At 38.1% G+C, this 18,813-nt stretch overlaps 1 protein-coding gene across 10 annotated transcripts in view; it reads left to right on the top strand.

The window, feature by feature from the left end:
- KLHL3 (kelch like family member 3) overlaps positions 1-18,813 on the top strand; it is a 283,806-nt gene that overhangs the window by 115,902 nt on the left and 149,091 nt on the right. The window contains exon 1 of one of the 10 annotated variants that reach the window (XM_047851122.1): positions 18,187-18,719. The exons of the other annotated variants lie outside the window; for them this stretch is intronic. The gene's annotated coding sequence lies outside the window, so the exon portion shown is untranslated. Of the gene's footprint in view, positions 1-18,186; positions 18,720-18,813 lie in introns of those variants that run through there. 10 annotated transcript variants of the gene reach the window in all.

Genomic DNA, 18,813 nt, shown 5'->3' with positions numbered 1-18,813 from the left:
TCACAGCAATAGTTTTAGGGCAAGAAATTTGCCTGTGGTATTTTTTGGATTTGCTACCCTCTCTTCTCTTACCTGCCTTGCTTTGCTTCACAACATCTGGAATTTTCAACCCCATATGTAGTGCTAAGTAAATTGAGTAATCAAAATTAAATTTCCTTCTGCACTTAATTAAATTATTGTTGGCCTTGTGACCTGTATGAATGTATGGTCTCCTTTAGTGCCCACCTGGAGGCATCCTTCTCCTCTTCTATCTCTGTAGCCTTGTGGTAGATGGAGTAACACCCTCCACAAATATGTCCATGTCTTAATCCCCAGCCCTATGAATGTGGTACATTCCAAGGCAGAAAGTGCTTTTAGATACGATTAAGGCCAAGGACCTTGAGGTAGGGAGACTATTTTGGATTGTCCGGGTGCGCACAGTCTAATCATATGAGCCCCTCTCCTGGTTGCAGTTGGACAGTGAGAGAAAGAGGAGTGGGAGAAAGGTAGATGGGACAGTGAAAAAAGTGTGAAAGGAACTAGACTCACTGTTGCTGGCTTTGTGGATTGAGGGAGGGGGTCATGAGCCAAGGAATTGAGTGGCCTCTAGAAAGAAATGGTTTGTCCTCTCTAGCCTCCAGAAAAGAGTGCAGACCTATTAACAACTTAATTTTAGCCTAGTGAAACTGGCATCAGACTTCTTACACACAAGAATGTAATTTGGTAGAATTGGAGCTGGAAGTCTGGATTTTGAGGAGTGTGGAGCTAGCCTGAATCTGATCTAGTGGCAAACCTAGAGACCTAGGGGCCAGTTGATAGTAAACTAATTTCTTTGGCAAGTTTATTGATGCTCTTCTCTTTCCAGGTTATACTGTGACCCTGTAAGCACCCATCTACCCTATTATTTTCACCCTCCTGTTTTTCTAGGTTTTGTTGCAGCTTTCTTTTCCACCTATTCCCTCCTCTTTTTTTTTTTAATGTTTATTTATTTTTGAGAGAGAGACAGACAGACAGACCATGAACGGGGGAGGGGCAGAGAGAGGGATACGCAGAATCCCAAGCAGACACCAGGCTCTGAGCTGTGGGCACAGAGCCCCACGCAGGGCTCACGAACTGCGAGATCATGACCTGAGCTGGAGTCGAACGCTTAATCGACTGAGCCACTCGGGCCTCCCTTCCCTCCTCTTTTTTTTGACTAAAGGCAATAGTTTGAAGCAGATTTAGTTCTTTTATAAATATTCTTTGAATTCCTGTCATGTGAGGGATAGTTCACATTCCTTGACACTGAAAATCTCATAATTTAGTGGGGGAAACAGCAAATAAATACTGCAAATCTGTCTGATAAAAGCAGTAATAGGAGTGAGCATGTGATAGATGCATGTAACCTAGCCAACAAATTTAGGGGGCTGACTGATCCTTTTAATTCATTATCACATATCATAACTGGGAACTCCAAACTTCCTGGAAATCCTACTAAATTTTCCAGAAATCTTATATTGATCCCACCACTCTCAGAAATGGCTGTTTCTCATCTTTTCTTTTCATAAGCCTTCTTAATTTCTTCCTTATGGTGGTTTAAAATATGTCCACAAATTCTTTAATAATCTTCCTTTTAAGAGATGGAAACAAAGTCCCTTCCCCTTTGAATATGGGCTGGATCTAGTGATTCATTTCAAACAAAGTAATATGGAAGAAATGGAAGAAGTGACACTGTGTGTGTGTGTGTGTGTGTGTGTGTGTGTGCATGTGTGTATAAAATTGTCATATTGTACACTTTAAACATATTACCATTTTATTTGTCAGTTATACCTTCAAAACAGAAAAAAAAGTGATTATGAAGGGCTTGTGAGACAAGGTCACAAAAAGTAGTGTGGATTCTCATGCTTGCTCTCCCTCCTTTGGATCATTCACCCTGGAGGAAGCCAACTGCCATGTAAAAGGCATCTCTTTGGAGAGGGCCATATAGCAAGGATGAGGCCAACGGCTTAAAGCCTTGTGGATGAGTGGTCTTGGAAGTAGATCCTCCAGCCCTGGCTGATATCTTGGTGACAAACTTTAGCAAACCCTGAACCATAGTCACCAGGTAAGCCAGCTGCAAATTCTTGACTCACAGAAACTATGAGATAATTAATATTTGTTGTTTTAAGCTGCTGAGTTTGGGACTAATTTGCCATGGGAAACTACTACAGATCTCAGTCACTGAAAGTGGATTTCTTCCATAACAAAGACGTAAAAATGCGCTTGGAGGGACTTTGCAGGAAAATGTTAAAGAAAAATTGAAGCATGTTGAGGAGTCTGTTTGAAGAAGCCTCATGGATTTTCAGGAGACTGTGGGTAAAGGCTTGAAGAAAAGTAACAAAAATATTACTGGAAATGGAAAGAAAGGGGATCCTTTTTATATAGAAGTGGAAAGTTTAGCAACATTGTCTGTCAGCTGTGTTAATATGGAACGTAGCAAATGTACCCAAAGAGCTGTGGTTTAATTAAGGAAATTGCCAGGCTGAATGTTGAAGATGCTGCCTGGTTCCTTCTTAAAGTTTCTGCTTATGGTCAAATGTTGAGAGAAGAGAGGTATGGTAAAGGAAAGATGGTTAAACATGAAGGAAGCAGGACTTAGTAGTCTCAAAATGTTTCACCATCTTCAGAAAGTAGATAATGCCAAATTTAAGAATTGGCTTCTGGGCAAAGATCAAAATCCAGGAAACTGTGAGGAAAATGAGCTAATGAGCTGCTGAGTTTTGGCAGGGATAATTTTATTTTATAGCAATGTAATCGTTCTACTTCATCGTCCTTACTCTAAGTTGATCACCTTGACTCAGACTCCATGGAGAAGAACGCAGCCCTTTCTCATCTGCCTAACACCATGTGAAGTTTGCTGACATATATGCCTAGCTCTCTGCCTCCTCCTCATTGAAATGAATGCACACCAGCCTCTCCATTAGTGCTTTTTAATCCATTCCCATTTCAAGGACTTTAATTCAACAGCAGACATTTCTCTCTTTCATTATCAGTTTCTCCCTCTGTATTGATTCATTCTCATCAACAAACATGCTCTGTTGTCTGTCATCTTATGAAAACAAACCTTCTTTTTATCCATATCTCTCAGTAGCCATTAATTACCCCATCTCTGCAGTGGTTTACAGTAAAACTTCTTGGATGCTACTTCATTTCTCATTCCCTTTCAGTCCACCCCATTTGCCTTCTGTCTCCATTATTCCTCTAAACGTTGGTCCACATCACAAATCACCTTCATCCTACCCAACTCAGTGGGTTCTATTCTAATCTCAGTTAATCTCTCAGCAGTATTTGCTTTAGGTTACACCTCTCTTTTTAAAAAAATGTTTTATTTTGAGAGAAAGAGAAAGTGTTTGTGCAAGTGGGGGAGTGGCATAGAGAGAGGGGGAGAGATACAATCTCAAGCAGGTTTCATGTTCAGCACGGAGCTCGATGCGGGGCTCCATCTCACAACTGTGAGATCATGACCTGAACCGAAATAAAGAGTTGGACGCATAACTGAGCCACCCAGGCGGCTCTCCCTTATTCTTTTAAACAGCTTTATTGAAATATAACTTACATACCATATGATTCATGTATTTAAATTATACAATACAGTGTTTTTAGTACATTCATAGGATTGTGCAGCCATCACCACAATCTAATGCTAGAACATTTTTGTCCCCTCAGAAGAAACCTTGTACTTATATGCAATCACTCCTCATTTACCCCTCTTCTGTCCCAGCGCTAAGCAACTACTAATCTACTTTCTGTTTCTGTAGGTTTGCCTTTTCTTGACATTTCATATAAATGGATTCTTATAATATATGGTCTTTTGTGTCTGACTTATTTCACTCACAAAAGCGTTTTCAAGTTTATCCATGTCATACCACGTATGTCAGTCCTTCATTCCTTTTTATTGCCAAATAATATCTCATTGTGTGGATATGCCACATTTTACTTAGCCATTCATCAGTTAATAGACATTTATGTTGTTTCCCCTTTGGGATTCTTTTGATAATAATGCTGCTCTAAACATTTGTGTTTAGCTTTTTGCATGGACATATGTTTTCATTTCTCTTGGAAAAATACCTAGGAGTGGGATTGCTGGGTCATATGGTAACTATGTTTAGCCTTTTAAAGAAACACCACACTAAAATTTTCTAAAGTGGTGTACCATTCTACATTCCCACCAGCAATGTATGAAAGTTCCAATTTTTCCACACCTTTACCAACATTTGGTTATCTTTTATATTATAGCAATCTCCTATAGATTGAATGTCTGTATCTTCCCTCAAATTCATATATCCCTCATTTCCAGTGTGATGGTATTTGGAGATGGGGCCTTTGTAGGTAGTCAGGATTCATATAGGTCATGAGGGTGGAGCCCCATCACGATACTGATTCCCTTGTAAGAGAATGAAGAGATCAGGACTCTCTCTGTCTCAGCCATATGAGGATACCGGCAAAAGGCTGTGCTCCAGGAAGAGGGCCCTCACCAAGCCACCCAGTCTATGGTATTCTGTTACAGCAATCTTCATTCTTTTTTTTTTTTATATTTAAATTCAAGTTAGTTAACATCCAGTGTAGTCTTGGCTTCAGGAGTATAAACCAGTGATTCATCTCTTATATATGATACCCAGTGTTCATCCCCAAAAGTGCCCTCCTTAGTGCCCATCACCCATCTAGCCCAACCCCCATCCACCTCCACTCCAGCAACCCTCATTTTGTTCTCTGTATTTACAAGTCTCTTGTGTTTTGCCTCCCTGTCTGCTTTTATCTTTTTTTACTTCCCTTGCCCTACATTCATCTGTTGTGTTTCTAAAATTCCACATCTGAATGAAATTACATGATACCTGTCTTTCTCTGATTTACTTTGCTTAGCATAATACCCTCTAGTTCCATCCACATTGTTGCAAATGGCAAGATGTCAGTACTTTTTATTGCCAAGTAGTATTCCATTGTGTATATATACCACATCCTCTTTATCCATTCATCAGTCAATGGACATTTGGGCTTTTTCCATAATTTGGTTGTTGTTGATAGTAAGAAGCCCTCATTCTTGAAACACTTCCCTGTTTTAGCTTTGAAGGCATCACACCTTCCTATTTTTTTCTCCTATCTCAGTTGCTGCTCTTTCTCAGTCTCTCTTGTGTGTTTACTTTATCTTCCTCCTCTTCATTAAATGTTGGATGTCACAGGGCTCTTTCTTGAGATATCTTTTCTATACACTCTTACTATGTCATCTTGTCTTATGTTTTTAAATACTATGTGTAAATTGCTTCCAAATTTTTATCTTTAGCTCTGACACTTCCTTTATCTCCATACCCCTATATCCAATTGTTTACTTAATGACTCTTCCTAGATATATAATAGGGATTTCAACTTTAACATGTCTAAAACAAAACTCATGGTTTTCACCCAAAGACCTGCCTCCTCTCCCAGTCTTACAAATTTTATTAAATGGAATTGTTGTCCACCTTGTTGCACAAGTCAGAAGCCTAAGGGCCATTCTTGATTACTCTTGTTCTCCTATACCCTATATCAAGTGTATTAGCAAGTTACACTACCACCCTAGTGTATTTGAATTTATCCTTTCTTTTGTCTATACCAGCTTGGTTGTAAACATTAGTACCTGTTCACTGGATGGCTACAGTAGATCTCTACTTGTTTCCTCGCCTCTATTCTACATTCTGTGATTCATATAGCAACCAGTCATCTTTTAAATTTTTAAGATATCACATCATGTTACTTCCTTGTTTAAAATCCTCCATTGGTTTCTATTGATCTTAAAATCTAAATTTGTTTGCCTGACCTATGAGACCCTCTGTGATTTGGCCCTTGCCAGATCTCTGCCCTCATTACCTACCACTCTTCTCTGTCACTAGTATCCATCCCAGTGGCTTTCTTTCTTCCATGGGGCTTTTACACTAGTTCTTTCCTCTGCTTGGAAAGTTCTTCCCCTAGATCTTCACATGGCTGACTTGTTGTCATTTATGTTTCAGTACCTGTCATTCCTAATGTTTGGTTGTGTTTGTTTTTTGGCTGCTCTTCTAACACCCCCTCCACTAACTGTAAAACCCTTGGGCTTTGTCTGACTCATTCAGGGATGCATTCCCAGAACTTAACAGGATGTCTGGTAGACTCTCTTTAAATATCTATTTAAAAATATATTATTATTTTTTGAGATTTGATTGCCATATAATATTATATTAGTTTTAGGTGTACAACATAGTAATTTGACTAGGTTTATATTATGAAATGATAACAATAAGATTAGTTAACATACATCACTATACATAGTATTTTTTTTCCTGTGATTAGAACTTTTAAGATAACTCTCTTAGCAGCTTTAAAATATACAGTACAGAGTCTATTTCTGAGGGGCGAAGATGGCAGAGCAGCATGGAAGTTCTCTGCCTCTCTTATCCATGAAATGCAATAGATCAACATCAAACCATTTTCACACCCAGAAAATTGATCCGAGGATTAACACAATAATCTGCATAACTTGAGCCACAGGACTCAGCAGTTATGTGGCACAGAGAGGTGAACTGGGAAAGAAAGAAGCTGCAGAGGGTAGGGAGCAGTATTTGCAGAGAGAGGACAGAGAAAGGGGAGAGAGTACAGGAAAAGCAGTCCCCCTGAAGGTAGCTGGAGAGAAAGAGAAAGAGCGGAAGCACCCATATTCACCTGAACAAGAAAAGGAGAAAGGAGAGGGTTTTCAATATCATTAGGACTCTATAAACAGGGCAGAGCAGCATTGGAAATTCCTCAGCCCAATACCCAGCAGTGCTGTGTTGTGAAGGGTGAATCCCAGGAGATGGCAGCGAGGTCTGAGGGGTCCTCAGGCCTCACAGGGAGAAATGGTTCCCCTACTACCCTGCTAGGAGGGCATTTAGTGGAGGCTGTATGGCCTCCCCACAGGCAAAGATCCCAGCGGACCCCAGAGAACACGATTGCTTGTATTGGAAAACACCAGGGTGCGGTGAAACCTGATGCAGGTTTTGTGTTGTGATTTACAGTAATCCCTGAAATGCTGCCACTAGGAGATCCCGCAAACTTACTCTGGGGTAAGCTGGCATCCAGTCACAACCTCTGAGCCTCTACAGCAGCGTGATCACAGGAACATTCCCGGGGGCAAGCTGGCATCCGACCATTGCTCAGAGAGAACCTCCCCCAGAGGGTCAGAGTGGGTTCAATCCGCAGGGCCCTCAGAAGTAAGGGGTTTGGAACACAACCCCATCTGAGGTGCCACCTGGCAGACTGATGGTTTGGACGCAGACAGTATAGAAGCAAGGAGTGGAAGGAAGCTGGAGACAGAGGATGGGCGCTTTATTGCTGGTGGGTAGAGCACAGAGTTCTGTTGCTAGAGACTGGGAAGCAGGGTGATGCCATTTTCACCTCTCCCGTGCATGTACACACATGTGCACATGTACCACACAAATCCACCCCTTTACACTAAGCAGTGCCACCTAGTGGAGAACGGAGCCTATACCAAGCACCCTCAAACTGCACCAACCAAGCCCTAGAGGACCACCACAAGTCTCTCCTCCTGCTTAGTGTACAGACTCTAAAGTACTTCATAGATTGACTTTTAGGGGAAGCTAGATACAATTTCATTCTGTTTGCTGGTCCATCTATTCATTTTTTGTTTTGTGTTTTCTTTTTTTTTCTTTTTCTTTCTTATTCCTGGATCCAGAAAGAAAAAAAAAATATTTTCCATTTTTATATAAAGTTAAAAAATTTTTTACTATTCTTTTTGGAAATTTATTTTTTTATTCTATTTTATCTTCTCCAATTCATTTTATTCTGTTTTGTTGTATACATTTTCTTACTTTTTAAACATTTTCTTTTTCTTTTCTTTTCTTTCCTTTCCCTTTTTTTCATTCAAACTTCTTTCAACAACCAGACCAAAACATACCTAGGATCTAGCTTCCTTTATTTGATTTTTTGTGTTGTTTTTAACCTTTTTAATTTTAATTTTTTATTTTATTCTTTTTCTTCCTCTAAAATGACAAAATGAAGGAATTCACCCCAAAAGAAAGAGCAGGAAGAAACGACAGCTAGGGACTTAACCAACACAGATACAAGCAAGATGTCTGAACCACAATTTAGAATCATGATAATAAGAATACTAGCTGGAGTTGAAAATAGATTAGAATCCCATTCTGCAGAGATAAAAGAAGCAAATTCTAGTCAGGATGATATTAGAAACTCAATGAATGAGATGCAATCTTGAATCAATGGGACAGCAACAAGGATGGATGAAGCAGAGCAGCGAATCAGTGATGTAGAAGACAAAATCATGGAGAATAATGAAGCAGAAAAAAAGAGGGAAACTAAGGCAAAAGAGTATGATATAAGAATTAGAGAAATCAGTGTTTCACTAAAAAGGAATAATAGCTGAATCATAGGAGTTTCAGAAGACAAAGAGAGAAAAAGGGGTAGAAGGTTTATGCGAGCAAATTATAGCAGAAAACTTTCCTAACCTGGGGAAAGACATGGACATCAAAATCCAAGAAGCACAGAGAACTCCCATTAGACTCAACAAAAACTGACCAAAATACACAGACAAGGAAAGAATTATGAAAGCAAGGGTAAAAAAGTCCTTAACCTATACGTGTAGATCAGGTTTGCAGCAGACCTATCCACAGAAACTTGGCAGGCCAGAAAGGGTGGCAGGATGTATTCAACGTGCTGAATTGGAAAGATATGCAGCCAAGAATTCTTTATGCAGCAAGGCTGTCATTCAAAATAGAAGGAGAAACAAAAATTTTCCCAGACAAACAAAAGCTAAAGGAATCTGTGACCACTAAACCAGCCCTGAAAGGAATTCTAAGGAGGACTCTCTGAGAGGAGAAAAGACAAAACAAAACAAAAAAGACCAAAAGGAACAAACACTAGAAGGGACCGGAGAAGACCACCAGAAACTCTGCAGGCAACACAATGGCAATAAATTTGTATCTTTCAATACTCATTCTAAATGTCAATGGATTAAATGCTCAAATCAAAAGACATAGGGTAACAGAATGGATAAGAAAACAAGACCCATCAATATGCTGTTTACAAGAGACCCATTTTAGACCTAAAGACACGTTCAGATTGAAAGTAAGGGGATGGAGAACATCTATCATGCTAGTGGTTGCCAAAAGAAAACTGCAGTAGCCACACTTATATCAGACAACCTGCTTTTAAAATAAGGACTGTAACAAGAGATGGAGAAGGGCATTATATCATAATTAAGGGGTCTCTCCACCAAGAAGATCTAACATCTGTAAACATTTATGCCCCATCATGAAAGCACCCAAATATATAAATCAATTGATCAAAACATACAGAAACTCATTGATAATACCATAATAGTAGGGGACTTCAACACCCCACTTACAGCAATGGACAGATCATCTAAATAGAAAATCAACAAGGAAACAATGCCTTCAAATGACACACTGGACCAGATGGACTTAACAGATATATTCAGAACATTTCATCCTAAACAGCAGAATACACATTCTTCTCGAGTGCACATGGGACATTCTCCAGAATATATCACAAACTGGGTTCCAAATCAGCTCTTAACAACTTCCAAAAGATCAAGATCATACCGTGCATATTTTCAGACCACAGCGCTATGAAACTTGAAATCAACCATGAGAAAAATTTGGAAAGACAAGAAATACTTGGAGATTAAAGAACATCTTACTAAAGAATGAATGGTTTAACCAAGAAATTAAAGAGGAAATTAAAAAGTACATGGAAGCCAATGAAAAGGGTAACACAACAGTCCACAACCTCTGGGATGCAGCAAAGGTGGTCATAAGAGGGAAGTATATAGCAATACAAGCCTTCCTTAAGAAGGAAGAAAGTTCTCAGATATACAACCTAACCCTACACCTTAAATAGCTGGAAAAAGAACAGCAAATAAAACCCAAAACAAGCAGAAGACAGGAAATAAAGATTAGAGCAGAAATTAATGCTATTGAAATAATAATTTAAAAAGACAACAGAACAGATTGATGAAACCAGGAAATGGCTGTTTGAAAGAACTAACAAGATTGATAAACCCCTAGACAGTATGATCAAAAAGAAAAAGGAAAGGGCCCAGATAAATAAAATTGTGAATGAAAGAGGAGAGATCATAGCCAACACTGCAGAAATACAAACAATAATAAGATGATATTAGGAGCAATTATATGCCAATATTGGGCAATCTGGAAGAAATGGACAAATTCCTAGAAACATATAAACTACCAAAACTGAAACAGAAAGAAATAGAGAATTTGAACAGACTGATAACCAGTAAAGTAGTTGAATTAGTAATCAAAAACCTCGCAAAAAACAAGAGTCCAGGGCTGGATGGCTTTCCAGGGGAATCCTACCAAAAATTTACAGAAGAGTTAACTCCGCTTCTTTGAAGCTGTTCCAAAAAATAGAAATGGAAGGAAAACTTCCAGACTCATTCTTTGAGGCCAGCCTTACCTTGATCCCAAAACCAAAAACCCCACTAAAAAGGAGACATATAGACCAATTTACTAAAAAGGAGACATATAGACCAATTTACCTGATGAACATAGATGCAAAAATTATTAACAAGATAGGAGCCAACTGGATCCAACAATGCATTAAAAGGATTATTTACCTTGATCGAGTGGGATTTATACCTGGGATGCAAGGCTGGTTCAATATCCACAAACCAATCAATGTGATAGTTCACATTACTAAAAGAAAGGACAGGAACCACATGATCCTCTCAATAGATGCAGAGAAAGCATTTGATAAAATACAGCATCCTTTCTTGATAAAACCCTCAAGAAAGTAGGGATAGAAGGATCATACTTCAAGGTTATAAAAGCCATTTATACATATATCCATCGCTAATATCATCCTCAGTGGCGAAAAACTGAGAGCTTTCTCCTTAAGGTCAGGAACATGTCAGGAATGTCCACTTTCATCACTGTTAGTCAACATAGTACTGGAAGTCTTAGCCTCAGCAATCAGACAACGCAAAGAAATAAAAGGCATCCAGATCGGCAAGGTGGAAGTCAAACTTTCACTCTTTGCAGACAACATGGTATTCTATATGGAAAACTCAAAGATTCCACCAGCAAACTTCTAGAACTGATTCATGAATTCAGCAAAGTCACAGGATATAAAATCAATGCACAGAAATCAGTTGCATTTCTATACACCAATAGCGAAGCAGCAGAAAGGGAAATGAAGGAATTGATCCTATTTATAATTGCACCAAAACCCATAAAATACCTAGGATACACCTAACCAAAGAGCTAAAGTATACAGTACAGTATTGTTAACTATAGTCATCATGTTGTACTTTATATCCACAGCACTTATTTATCTTATAACTAGAAATTTGTACCTTTCACCCACCTTAATCTGTTTTATCCCTCCTCTCCCCACTTCCTTTGTCTAGCAACCAGTCTGTTCTCTGTATCTTTGAGGTTATTTTCCTAAGATTCCACATATGAGATTATACAGTATTGTTGTTTTGTGTTTTTGTTTTGTTTTGGTTTTGGTCTGACTTAGTTCAGTTAGCATATTGCCCTCAAGTCCATTCATGTTATTTCAACATAATATCCTTCTTTTTATGGCTGAAAAATATTCCACCGTATATATATATACCACATTTAAAAAATCCATTCAAAAATCAGTGGACATTTAGTTTATTTCCATGTCTTGGTTATTATAAATAATGCTACAAGGAATGTTAGGGTACAGATACCTTTTAGAGAGTGATTTCATTGCCTTCAGATAAATACCCAGAAGTAGAATTGCTAGATCATATGGGTAGTTCTTTTGTTAATTTTTTAAGGAACCTCTATGCTGTTTTCTATAGTGGCTGTACCAAAACAGTGCTCAAGAGTTCCTTTTTCTCCACATTGTTGGCAACACTTGTTATTTCTTGTCTTTTAGATATTAGCCATTCTAACAGGAGAGGGGTGATAGCTCCCTTTGGTTTAGATTTGCATTTTCATGATCATTAGTAATGTTGAGCACTTTTTAATTTGCTGTTCGTGTGTTGAACAAACACCTGTTGGCTATTTGTATGTCATCTTTAACAAAATTTTTATTTAGATTCTTTGCCCATTTTTATTATTTTTAAAATTTTTTTTTAATTAAAAAAATTAAAATTAAAATTTATTTTTGAGAGACAGTGTACATGCACATGTGGCATGAGTGGGGGGAGGGCCAGAGGGAGAGGGAGAGAGGGAATCTTAAGCAGGCTCCACACCCAGTGAGCGCTGACACAGGGCTCAATCCCACAACCCTGAGATCATGACCTGAGTCAAAATCAAGAGTTGGGTGTTTAACCGACTGAGCCACCCAAACTCCCTTCTTTGCCCATTTTTAAATTGGGTTTTTTTCTATTGAGTTGTATGAGTTCTTTATGTATTTTGTATAACCCTTATCAGATATATGATTTGTGAATATTTTCTCCCATTCCATAGGTTGCCTTTTCATTTTTTGATGAAATCAACAGAAACTTTTTTGTTTGATGTACTCCCACTTGTTCATTTTTGCTTTTGGTGTCAAATCCCAAAAATTATTGTCAACACGGATGTTAAGGAGCTTGCCTTCTGTGTTTTTTTTTCTAGGAGTTTTATGGTTTCAGGTCTTACATTCAATCTTTAATCCATTTTGAGATTATCTTTATGTATGGTTTAGGGCACTGGTCCAGTTTCATTCTTTTGCCTGTGGCTGTCCAGTTTTCTCAACACCATTTATTAAAGAGATTATCCTTTCCCCATTGTATAATCTTGGCTCTTTTGTCATAAATTAATTGATCATATATGCATGGGTTTATTTTTGGGCTCTCTGATTTATTCCATTGATCTTTGTGTCTGTTTTCATACCAGTATCATACTGTTTTAATTACTGTAGCTTTGTAATAGAGTTTGAAATCAGGAATTATGCTGCTTCTAGCTTGTTCTTTCCCTAGACTGCTTTGGCAATTCACAGTTTTCTGTGGTTTCGTACAAAATTGGGGATTGTTTGTTCTATTTCTGTGAAAAATATCTTTGCAATTTTGTTTGGGATTATGTTGAATCTGTAGATTCCTTTGGGTAGTATGGACATTTAACAATCCATGGTCATGGAATATCTTTGCATTTTATTTGTGTGATCTTCAGTTTTTGTCATCAGTAGCTTATGATTTTCAATGTACAGGTCTTTTACTTATTTGGCTAAGTTTAGTCCTAGGTATTTTATTCTTTTTGATACAATTATAAATAGGACTGTTCACTTTAGAATGTTTATAACAAATTTAAAAATTTTCATGTACCTACCCACAAATAGTTTCTTGTGGATGGCGAATGTCAAAAATTGAAGAGATTATCATTAAAAATTCTTTAGCAATAATTGCACGTGGCCATTTCAATTATAACCTGTTTACATTCTTCCTTCTTTTCTTCATTTTTAAATAATTTAATTTAAACAATTAAGTAGGGCCAAGCCAACTAGGCATTTGCATTAGAGTTGGGTGGGAGGGGGAAGGGGCTATCTGACATGGGGTATCAGAACATGAGTGGAGCGAGGAGGGAGTCTATGAGGGGGAAGAAGAGAGCAGCCTGTTTGGTTGTTGGAAGCTCGAGAGAGGTGAAGAGGTCACTGGCACAGGATGATGATGACAGCAGTGATCTTGCATAAGAATTTGGAGCTTGAGTGAGAAGAAGAATAAGGTATTTAGTTTGGGAGGTGGTAGCTCACTAATAAACATTGGCTACCTAAGTGGGGTGAGAAGAGTGATTGCTGGCCTGGCACCATCTGTCAGAGCTTGATTGGGGTGGGGGAGAGAATGTGTGCAGAAGGCTGGAGTCACCTGGCACAGGGTATTGAAGCCCAGTAGGATTAGGGGGGCATCCATATGAGAGGGGCATGTGGCAGCAGTGATGGGCCAATAATGTATCAGAATCTGAACAGGGTAAGGAGGACTTCTTTGTGAGATGATGGTGGCAGGGTGGGAAGTTGATTACATACAGGCAGGATTGAGTCAATAACTAAATATATTGAGGATAATAGCAGCCAAGTTTTTCACTGTTAGAGGAGAGAGTTCTAAATATGAGATAGGAAAAAAAACTTCAATAATTCTGTATTACTGGATTGGAATTGGAGGTAGTGATGTGAACTCAGGGTTTGATAGATACATAGATAAATATAGAGATGTTGATGTAAATGCATGAATTATGTACATATGATATATGTGTATAAATAATAGGCTCTGTGTATACATACATCCATATATTTCCCATCTCTGGGACCAGCAGTACCCCTAATAGCAGTGAACCCATCTAGTGCCATATTTTGATTTCTAAGCACCATTCTCCACTAAAGGGAACCAAGACTACCTGGAGAAATAGCTGATTTCAGTGTCAGGCAGGGAAAGTCCAAGATGAGCCAGAAATATCTTGTTAAGCAAGAAAGTAAAAAGTGCTTAAAGAATTATGGGAACAAGTCAGAGGGATGCAGATGTCAGTTTGAATGAGTTTCTAGTCGCCAAATCTGGATACTTTGAGCATCAAAATAAATAATAACATCAGTTCATAATCCATTGAATAAATAGGAACCCATGAGTCCATACTGATATAAACAAATGAATACATAATTGAGGTGAGAGAATTAACAAGTGTGGAGTGAATGATTGAGTTGGAAAGCTACCATTTTAAAATCATCATCGTAATAATTGAGCCAGGAAGCATCAATGAATATTAAAAACCAGTGGATGAAAGTTGGGTGAAAGAAGGGGATATTATGTATTCTCAAAATACCTTCCTGAAAAATACTTAGTAGTTACGAAAGACTAAAAAGCAACTTTACGGTGGATAAATCTGGCAGATACTACCTTAATTGAGTGACCAAAGTTAATATCACCTGTAATGACACAAATAGAAATCATATGCCACCTGATAGGTGTACATGTCATCTCAGTGATACTCCTGCCCCAAATAAATAATCTAATGATGAGGGAATATCTGACAAATCCAAATTGAGGGACATTATACAAAATAACTGGGCTCCTAATCAAAGTCAAGGAAAGATTGTATACTGTTATAGATTGAAAGGGACTTAAATAGACATGAAAACTAAATACAACATGTGTTCCTGGACTAGAACCTTCACATTATTGGGATGATTATTGAAACAGGGCTTGTGGATTAGTTGATAATGATAGGTCAGCATTAGTCCTGATTGTATTGGTTGTCTTGTAGTTACGGAGGAGAATGTTCTTTTTTTTTTTAAGTTTATTTATTTATTTCGAGAAAGAGAGAAAGGAAAGCGAGAATTCCAGACAGTCTCCGTGCTGTCAGTGCAGAGCCCACACGGGGCTTGATCCCACGAACTGTGTGATCATGACCTGAGCCGAAACCAAGAGTCAGATGCTTACCCAACTGAAACTCTCAGGTGCTTGAGAAGGTTATTTATAGCAATTATACACTAAAGTTTTAGCATGGGCACTGGGGCATCATATTGGCAATTTATTGTTTCAGGGTAAAAATTATTTGTTCTATTATTGTTGCAACTTCTGAATACATTTGGAATTATTTTAAAATAAAAAGAACTCTTATGTATAAATGAGCAAGCTAAAGCTTCTCATGAAAAAGCTCTGATATCTTATTGAATATCTTCCCTACTGAACTTTTTTCAACAAGGCCTATATAGATAATCCAAATTCTTCCCAGTTTATCACTGAGGTTGTACAAATATTATCCTTCTGTATATTTGCACTATACTCTGAAAAAGCCTGTTCAGCATTATTTAGACAGAGGGTGTCACATATGCAAAGGCCTGCAGCTCAGAGAGTATGACTTTTAGGAGAATTGAGAGCAATTCATTGTATCTGGAAAGTGTGGAATTGGTGGTGGTCTAGCTGTCAAGAGAAAAGACATCTAGTAACCTCAGCTGGATGGTGGTGTCATTCACTGACATGGGGGACATGTGATAGTTCACTTTTATGTCCCTAAAACTGATAATGAAGAGCACAACATTAATGAGGATGTCTAGAAACTGCCCTGGGATGCTTCTTGACCTCAGAGTTTAGACACAGAGTAAGTAAACTTACGCCTGCAGAAGGCACACCTCAGAAATGTGAAGAGGGTTGGAGAAGGTGGCCTCTTTTGTATCTGCTCTCAAATAATTTAGCAAAAAGGACACATGTGATAGGATAATTTATTGAGATATCAATTTGCCTTTTGTTCTGTTTTCCTGCCCTATTCCAAGAATGCTTTTCTGCTTTCTTTCTTTGAGCTTTTTTTCCGTAGGACCAAAGCAGTACAGTTGCCTTCTGTTTTTTAAAGGTAGAGTCTTTGAAGGGCTTATGCTACGTAGTCTCAAGATGGGAGAGAAGCAGGAATCCAAGAGGAGAATCTACTTTGGAAACTCAAAGAGAGATTTATTTGGGGAGGGAGAACTCCACAGAGTAGTGGCAACCAGGATCCAGTCCCTCTGTGCTGCTCCATTGTAACCTCTTGGGAATGTGACCTGTCTTTACTGTGGAATGACTTTGTGGTAAAGTGGGTACCTCAACATTTGTGTTGGGGCTCCTGCCTTTGGTAAGGAGTTCCAGCTGCAGTTGAGAGGTAAGTTTCAGGAAGCAGCAGAACCATCTTCCCGTCAGTGATCCTGTGGTCTTAGACAAAGAACCTGTCAGCAGTGACCAAAGGTCAGAGGATTATCTGTGAGTATTCTGGACTGTGTAAAATCTGACGTTTTTGTTTTGGGACAGGACGTGGCCCCAGTATTGACTGAAGGTAAATTACCATCAACCTAAGGAGTGATGGCTTGGGATGAGATTTAATTTGATAATAGAAAAAGAATATGGTTTTTCTTTCACCTAGAAGTATGAAGTGACTTTCATTCTTACCCATACATGTTTGTAGCTCTTAAGATCTTGGAAAAATTACTTACACATGAAAAGACATTTTTTTTTTCTGAGAAAAATTCAGCCTAAGTCTTTAATTGTACCCTTTCTGTAAAAGAAGTGGGATATTGTTGTGTGATACATGCCTCTAGAAATTAATGCTGGATGAACTCAGGATGTCTCAACAAACTTGGTTTTCCATTACTCTTTCTAACCCAAAAGCTAAAATATAGTGGAGAGGAAGGAACAAGTTAGTCTGACATTTGGTAGGTGAAGATGCCTTTCTGCTCGCTCCCCTTTCCTACTGCTTCCTAAGCTGAGTTAGGGCAGGAGCAGGTCTAGAGTAAATACCAGTTTAGTTTCAGTTTTCTTGCAGCTTTATCTTCTAGATGCAAAATCTCATTCAAATACCCAAACCTCATATTTCTTTTAATTTGAGTCAGGAGAAATTGAGCCCTGAGACTTAGCTGTGACAAGCTGTCAGTAGACTTCAGATAAATGATAACCGAAAGTACAGAATGACGATCCATCTTCTGCTTTAACAATGTTTTTATTTTCTAAATAAGGAAAGCGACACAGAAACTGTACCAGCAAGAGTGTTACGGGATTAGCATGTGTGAAAAAGTTGTTGACTGCAGATTAGAAGTTGTAACTCTGCCACTACCTATTTGTGTGGCTCTAGACATAACCATTTCAGCTCTCTGGGCCACATGTGTGAGATGAAAGTTTTGACCATTAATGCATGTAATCCATGCTCTATTATTCTTAAGATTCTAGGGTGTAGAATAAGAAGTTGCTTTGAAAATTGAAATTCAGGTTGATGAGGAGACTTATCAACAGTAAATGCTTAGATGGCGCTATTGACAGTATCCAAAGTATGTAAAGAGCCCAAATGTCCATCGACTGATGAATGGGTAAAGAAGATGTGGGATATATGTGTATACAATGGAGTATTACTCAGCAATCAAGAACAGTGAAATCTTGCCATTTGCAACAACATGGATGGAACTAGAGTGTATTATGCTAAGTGAAATCAGAGAAAGACAAATATCATATGACTTCACTCATATGTAGAATTTAAGATACAAAACAGATGAACATAAGGGAAGAGAAGCAAAAATAATATAAAAACAGGGAGGGGGACAAATCATAAGAGACTATTAAATGCAGAGAACAAACTGAGGGTTGCTGGAGGGGTTGTGGGTAGGGGAAAGGGCTAAATGGGCGAGGGGCATTAAAGAGGTCACTTGTTGGGATGAGCACTGGGTATTGTATGTAGGTGATGAATCACTAGATTCTACTCCTGAAATCGTTATTGCACTATAATGTTAACTAACCTGGATATAAATTTTAAAAAATTAATAAATAAAAAAAATTAAAATAAAGATCTAGATCATCCAAGAAAAAACAAACAACAGTAAATGCTTAGATATAATGTGACTTAGGATTTCTAGTAGAATTTTTGAATGTGCCAATAAGAGCAATGCAGTGTTTGTATAAAACCATACTCAAACTTGTGATGAAACTTAGAAAATGTATTGCTGATTTTGCTTGGATGCTATAGATAATCATATGAGAGCCAGGTTAAAAATAAATCTCCTAAACCCAATGAAAATTACATGGGAATTAGAAAATTATTAGAATTTTAACAGATTATGTGCAGTTTTAATCCTTGAAAGAAACTCCTTTAATTGATACTGATGAATGAAAAGTGCTTTTGTGCTTTATATATTTATTTCAGAGCTGGAAAATAGACCATATTCAGAAGCGTGGGCAACAAAGTAAAATAGATTTCATATAAGTTAGGTCATGTACATGGCCAGTCCCAAACAAACAAATCACCACTGTATATACTGAGAGGTTTCAACCAGTGAGTATCATATGAATTAAGTTTCTCAAGGAGCATGCAATTCTTGATTTTATAGCTCTAATCATCATTACACTGTTGCTCATATAAGTGTTGG

The sequence above is a fragment of the Prionailurus viverrinus genome, chromosome A1 (assembly GCF_022837055.1).
Source record: "Prionailurus viverrinus isolate Anna chromosome A1, UM_Priviv_1.0, whole genome shotgun sequence".
NCBI classification, from domain to species: Eukaryota; Metazoa; Chordata; class Mammalia; order Carnivora; family Felidae; genus Prionailurus; species Prionailurus viverrinus.
Note: the sequence above shows the minus strand (reverse complement) of the source record. Positions and strands in the feature narration are given on the sequence as shown.